This window comes from Triticum urartu, chromosome 7, assembly GCF_003073215.2.
Source record: "Triticum urartu cultivar G1812 chromosome 7, Tu2.1, whole genome shotgun sequence".
Classification (NCBI taxonomy): Eukaryota; Viridiplantae; Streptophyta; class Magnoliopsida; order Poales; family Poaceae; genus Triticum; species Triticum urartu.
In genome coordinates this window covers 702,278,985-702,286,276 of record NC_053028.1, presented here as the reverse complement: position 1 = coordinate 702,286,276, position 7,292 = coordinate 702,278,985, and the positions used below count along the sequence as shown (strand labels likewise).

The following is a 7,292-nucleotide window of genomic DNA, read 5'->3' as shown; positions in this document are numbered from 1 at the left end:
CTTAGGGCGTTTCTATGGTCTCTCTTGCGTTCTTCTTCTTCAGTTCTTTCATTTGTTTCTTGTATGTCATTCAAGATCCCGTCTGGAGCCATTACAAACATTACCGAAAATAAAAAATCATGGAACTAAGATGGAAGCAATTTCTGTTATAGTAGAACAAAATTACAATACCTTGTAGCTCTATGTCATTAACGATCCCAGTCGAGACCTCCGTTGAATCAGGAAATGCCGACGCATCATTCGGGAATGATGTATAGTTAGAGCTAGTGTGGTTTCCTTGCATACAAAAGTTGTCCAGACATATTATTGCTTATTGATAAAATCCGGTCTTAACATAATGACTAAATCATTAATAGCATACCTAATAAATGCAGGTTGTGTGCATGTTCAACTTGTACGGTAGATTGTTTCTTCCGCCGATAGGAAGCCCTCCTCAGGGCGTTTCTATGGTCTCTCTTGCGTTCTTCTTCCGTTTTATGCTCTGCTTCTTGGGTGTCTTACAAGATTACATTCCCAAATATTAGAGAATAAAACAGATACGCCCACGAAATTGGTGGATGATTAGGAACATTATGATCACCTTGATGCTCGGTGTCACAGATGATTCCAGATGACACCGTATTTGAACTTGGAAATGACTCCGAGTTGGTTGGGTTGTCTGGTGAACCAGATTTGACCAAACAAAATTATGCTAATTGGTTAAGACGATACCAACTATAATGTTAAAAACATTTTGAACCATACCTGTTAACACAAGGGTCTTTGCAATTTCATCTAGGACATTAGGTAGCTTTTTCCGCCGATAGGAGGCCCTTCTCAGTGCGTTTCTATGGTCTCTCTTGCGTTCTGCCTCCGTTCTATCCTCTGTTTCTTGGGTGTAATACTGGTTTGCTACTGCATCTGATGTCATTAGGGGGAAACACAAATATTAGAGAAATTAGAGAATATAACAGAAAAATGTGAGCAATTTATTCAATGAGTACTCAAAATATGATCACCTTGACTTTCATTCTCATTAACGAGACCAGAAAGGCCCGTAGTTGTAATAGAAAACGTTGACGCATCATGCGAGAATGCTGTATAGTTAGAGTTAGCTGGGTTGTCTGGTGAACAAAAGTTGTCCAAACACATGTCAGCTAAATGGTTTTGACATACCGAATATCATGGATAATACTCTTTAAGCTTACCTGATGATTGAAGGGCAAGTGCATTTTCATCTTGGACATTAGGTTTAGTTCTCTCCCTATCTTTGAGAACATTTGTGATATCACATAGAGACTGGCGACGGGCAGACTTCCCAATGACTTGTTGGTTACCCAAAACATCTGACAACTTGTTGCGATAAGCAGCCCGCCTACGAGCGTTGATAAGATCCCTATGATCTAATAAGTGGCAAATTATTGTGCATCATATATTCTGTTACCCGGGATATAAGCACAATATTACCTACTACGCAACATACGTATGCACATCAAACTAAGAGTGTCCATCAAGCTTACCAGATTTTGCAACTACTGGCTGATTCTCATTTTGTAAGCTGACAATATCCTCATTTCGTTTAATCCGATAAGCTGCACGTTTCCTTGCATTGTACTCCGCCCTTGCATTATCCGCGTATTTTTTGCATTCATTATTTAATGATAGAGTTTCATGATGTTCGGAAGCAGTGTCGTCTGCATGTATAAATACAAATAAGAAAACAAATAAAACGACGGTTGGGAAGGTGGATATCATGCCTATGGATACCTTGAGAATTATCTCGTAGCTGCATGTTATGAATGGCATGATGGAGTGTTAGGCTAGCCGTAGGTGTTAATGTTTGACCATCATCATGGTACCCAGGCCTTACCCTTTCCGGTCCTTCTGTAGAGTATAGTAAGCATGAATACAACTTCAATATTTGTCTGGTATGCACGCAATCAATCATGTACCTGTCTCCGTCGTGTAAAAAGGATCAACATCTGCAGCTATGGATATGATGTTTGGATTACCATCTTTCATTTTTGTCACGCTCGTAGGTGCTGCAAGACATTAAGCATGGTACAAGTCATTGTTAGACTTGCACGTCAGGCATCACATCACAGTATTTTCACAGTTTATATACCTGGTTCAATCGCGCGAATAGCATCTACTTGTTCATCAACGGGTATCAAGTTTGCGTTGTATTCTTTAGCATGTTTTACGCTCGTCTGATCTGCAACACATTATGCAAGAAGCGTAATTAGCAGAAAAGCAAGTATTCATAGTACAGTGAACACCACCTGTAGCTATGCCGTCTTCTTGTTCATGTTCACCGGCTTTGCTTCTTGCATTACCCATTCGCAAATGAAATGACCGCTGGCTCTGGTGTTTTTGAGGCCTGGGAGATGATCAGATGGATATAATGGATGCAACATGAACGCAAGAGATATGGCGAACTTGAAGGCATGAATAAGAAGGTACTTTAATTCAAAGCATCAACAATCAATCATTGAGTTCCTCGACTTTATTCTATCTTGAACTTTAAGCAGATCTTGAACTTTAATCTAAACATAGAACACATTCAGCAAAAGGCACATGTAGAGTGCCCGTTAGTGGTTACTACAGTTGGGTATTTATTGGTCTAAATTGTACAGTGCGTTTTATACATGTCAAGCTGAAACCTGCACAATGATCCTCTTATTCTACCCCGCTGAACTACCGATAAATATTGATTATACTGAACTCTATTCTTTCTTTGTTGAATAAAAACTCATCTTTTCTCCTTTTTCCTTGGTGTTAGACCAACTGCTGTAGCAGTGGCTAATGTTTCTACTCCAAGAGTGGAATCCTGAGTTCTGATGTTACGGAATATTCCTTTCGCAGGCTTAGGCTGGAGTTTGCCATGTGATATTTGGAGTGTTGGTTGCATCCTCGTTGAGCTATGCTCGGTTAGATTGCTTGTGATGCCTGTCTTTCCTCTTTCACCTTGATATATGGTCCTAACCCTAAAGTTTATAGGGGGAGACATTGTTTCAGACACATGAGAACCTGGAACACATAGCAATGATGGAGAGGGTTTTGGGACCCGTACCAGAGCACATGATACGGAACGCTAGGTTCGTATTTATACCGTTAATTTGATTATCATTTTTTAATTTCTCGTTGAGCTATCATTAACAAACAAATTATCTCCATCTGTGTCCTGGAAGTCCAGGATTACTTTTAGAACCAAACCCTTATTATTGGGCTTGTTTCTCAAGAGAATGGCAGTATCTCCACTTGTATCCTGGAAGTCCAGGGTTTGAGTCAGTATCCTTAAAAAATCAAACAAGGGAAATGTTGGGTAAGAACCTAATAATTCCCTTTCCCAGGACCCCACAACAAGTGGGAGCTTTTGATTCTGGGATAACCTTTGGTTATATTTTTGAGAGTGAAATATATATCATTCTCCTTTGCACTAAATCTTCTGCATCAAATGTTTTGAAGAACTCTGGCACGTCCTACCTGCAAAGAAATATTTCTTTTATTTTTACACGCAGTCACATTTTTTTTGGCTGTGGTTCCCTAAGTTCTACGGTTTATAGTTGTTCACTGGTTTGCTACTCAGAAGTAGTTTTGGCTTGCATCTATTCTGTTATTGATTTGTATATTGTGAGTTTCATACCATTGTCTTTGTGTATGTATGTAAATTTCAGATATGTCTGTGTGCATGTCCTGGCAGTGTGTATGTGATGGCTGTGTATATGAAATCATGTAAATTTCACGTCTGCTATGTAGGTTCATACCATTGTATTTGTGTATGGATGTAAATTCCAGATATGTCTGTGTGTATGTGCTGGCAGTGTGTATGTGATGACTGTGTATACGAAATCATGTAAATTTCAGATCTGCTATGTAGGTTCATACCATTGTCTTTGTGTATGGATGTAAGTTCCAGATCTGGATGTAAATTTCAGATATGTGATACCTGGAGGGCGGATCTTGTACGCCGTTGAAGCTGGCGCCACGTCCTGGACCTGTCCAGCGTCAGGTCCAGAAGGGGATCCGCGCCGGTGCAATGGATACCGGCGGTTTTGATCCGCGCCAGATCCTCGAAGCGCTCAGCGGGGAGTTGTGCCGCGGACCAGCGCCGGAGCAATGGAGGGATGGCAAGGACCGATGGGCGGCGGCGGGCGAAGGAGGGCACTCGCAAGATCCACACGAGACCTCGCTCGAGGGCAGGAGTACTCGTTCGAGACCAATGCCGTTTTTTTCACTGGTTAATCTTCGACGGTCTGTGGCCAGCGGTTTTTCAGTTTTTTTTTGCGTTCATCTCAGATGATAAGAATGGGAGGTTGTGCGGGTGCGGGACTCCATCGCGGGGTTTTTTTTTGGTTTTCCGCGGTTGGGAGGGAGGTGGGAAGTAGTACCAAAGAAGTACCAAAATAGACCGAGTTAGGTGGGACGAAAATAAAACCTGGAACGCGACCTACCAACTGAGACATTAGGAGTAGAGATTAGCACAATCCACGTACGTCTCGGACAGGGCACATAACTGGGCCAGCCCAACTATGTTGTTTACATATTTTAATAAAAAAAGACTTGCCCGATATTCCTGGTGGATTTCCTATCTTTTTCCTATTTTACTTTCCAACTTTGTGCTTATTTTTAAATTTAATTTTTCTCATATAAAAATTGCAAATATTGTGTATTTAAAATATTTATTTATTTTCATTATTGTGTACCTTGAAGTGCCAAACATGAAATTTTCCTAAACTGTACATGAATAAAAACTATTCAATGTGTATTAAAAATTGTTGTGTAAATATATGTATATTCATTCAGGACCAAAAGCATGCACAAGTATTACACGTCTAACATTTCCTAAAAACACATTGGATATTTTATAAAAAATACACGCTGTCATTTTTATTAATGCATGGCGAACATTTTTCGAAAACACATCGATAATTTTTTAATACGTATGAGACATTTCCCAAAAACATGTTCACCATTTTTTCAAATGCACTAATACTCTATTAAAGTATTATTGTGGTACTGGTAAATTTATAATATTTATTTTTTCAAATGGGGAAAAATAAAATCAAGAACAAATATAGATATGAACTTGGAAAATAAAAAGGAAACCGATAGAAAAGGAACGCGAGAAAAATTGCTTGAACCCATAATAAATGTTTAGAAAATTGGTTTGAAAAATCATATTTTTGCTAGCAAGTCTATGTTTAGGCCTTATGCAAGTCTATGTTAATGAGAACATAAAAAATATTGGCCTATTATACATTTATTTAGGCATGCCAAGAAGAATATTCCAGATCCAAATGAAAATAAGCCCTCATGCTTTTTTTAGTTTGTTGTCCACCTCGTGTGCAACTACACTTGCATGCCCTTTCGGCCAAAATATAGTTCGGTTTCTAAGCTTCCGAAAATGTGTATGCCTTACAGAGCAATCTATAGTCCGCATTTTTTGAAGTTACCTAAAATTTTAACACAAACACATGAGGTATGGATAGGGCCCCATACTAGTTTTCATAAATTTCTAACCAATTTTAGATATTATGATCTTTTTTTCGATAGCTTGCAAATACAAGTTCGAATTATCCCTAACAAATAGTCTATATTTTCATCTATCTATAGGACATAAGCTAAAATGAAAATATACATCTTTACATATAGTTATTTTTGAAATTTAAACCTTATTTCAGCTACATGTGGTTCAGAATGGATTTATTTTTAATAGTAATGTGTAAATCCATTTAAAGTATAGAAATATTAAATCAGATAAAAACATTAAAAAACTATAGAATATCATATCAGTAGTATATTACATGTAAATATTGTATTGTGGTACATATAGGATAATTTTTGTTGCAAGTTACTTTACAAGGGTACCTTAATTTGTTAATAAAAATAAAAATAAAATCAAGGCCGGCTTCACTCCGCTGGTCTGAATCACACAAAAGCCCACTAAAGGTTCACAAGGAGTGTATCTGGCATGAGGCAAATCCTGCGTTCTGATTGGTTGTTCCAACCCTCCCACGGATCGCAGGCAGCCACCGTCCGATCCTCCCGTATCCAACGGCAGCGAAACCTCCCCTCTTTCTTGTGTTTCCTTCGATCCACCCACGAGACGACCACTTTTCTTCCACCTGGGAGGAAGTGGATCTCAGTCGGCCTCTTCCAGATCCTCCAAACCTCCGCCCTCCCCATCCATGGCCGCTGCCACTGCACCAAGAAAAAGGCCGGCAGCCACCGCAACCTCGCCGTCCATGGCCATCTTCCTCTCTGCATCCCGCATCGGCCGCGTTAGCTGCCGCTGCAACCTCTTTATCCACGACCATCTTCCCCTTTGCATCCCGCAACGGCCGTCTGCCTCGGCGACGTTAGCCTCGTCTCGCAGCCGAGGACGCCGCTGAAGGCGGACCTAGTGCTCGCGGCGCCGGTGCCGTTGCTGCGGATGGTGCCCATCTTGCTGCACGGAGCGACAAGGTCCCTCGTGGGCGTGCACAAGCTGGATGGGCTGGGCGTGATGACTATGGGCGCGCTCAAGGTCCCGCTTCAGCCTCCACCTGACGACGCGCCTGGTGGAGTTCCACCGCATCGGACCGGCGGGATCCTTGGCAGGCTGTGAGCCGTAGTCCCACCAGGCCACCAGGTCTACCTCCGCCTGTTGCTTTTGACTTTTCCATCCGTTCATTTTTGTTTTTTCGAGACGTTCTTGGGGCTTCTCAACATGCAGGTAATACAGGCTCTATGGAGTCTTCGTCGGTGGAGACAGAGTGCCTTCCAGGAGCATGGTTCGAGGCAAGATGGTTGCAAAAATGGGGTCTCTCTCCGATGACTTTGGCGAGCACGGCCGAATTGGTGGCCATATAGACACTGGAATTAACCAAAGTTAACATATGGCGAGCGCCCCGGCGCCTGAGGAGCTGTAGATTAGCTTAGTTTTCTCCACGAGATGTTCGTAATTTTAAGTTTTTCGGGATTTTTTGCTCCTGTAGATGTGTATTTTCCGGTTTGTTTATGTAACCTTTGTTTAATTTAATGAAATGAGCATGTATTTTTTCTGACAATCATGTTGGATTAAAATTTCCATGGACCAAGAGAAAGAGATGAGATTAGAGGTGAGTTTTTTGTTGAGACATGACCGCCTTGTAGTGAATTAGTGGGCCTTGGACCGACCACAGTTTAATGGGCCAAAGTTTTAATTGGGTTGATTGCTATATGGGCCGTCACTCCTGGATATAATCGAAATTGGTGGGCCAAATTTTAACTGGGCTGATTTCTACATGGGCTGCCATGTTAGATCCATGTCAAATGATGACGTGGCAAAC

The 7,292-nt window shown here is 41.1% G+C and overlaps 2 long non-coding RNA genes across 2 annotated transcripts; both read left to right on the top strand.

Annotated features, from left to right (window-relative positions):
- Positions 1-1,566: 1,566 nt before the first annotated feature.
- On the top strand, positions 1,567-3,493 carry LOC125521052. Its single transcript, XR_007288994.1, has 3 exons — positions 1,567-2,438; positions 2,998-3,077; positions 3,176-3,493. It is a non-coding gene; the product is annotated as an uncharacterized LOC125521052 (long non-coding RNA).
- A 2,317-nt stretch (positions 3,494-5,810) lies between these two features.
- Positions 5,811-7,031, top strand: LOC125520542. Its single transcript, XR_007288727.1, has 2 exons — positions 5,811-6,613; positions 6,707-7,031. It is a non-coding gene; the product is annotated as an uncharacterized LOC125520542 (long non-coding RNA).
- Positions 7,032-7,292: the final 261 nt, after the last annotated feature.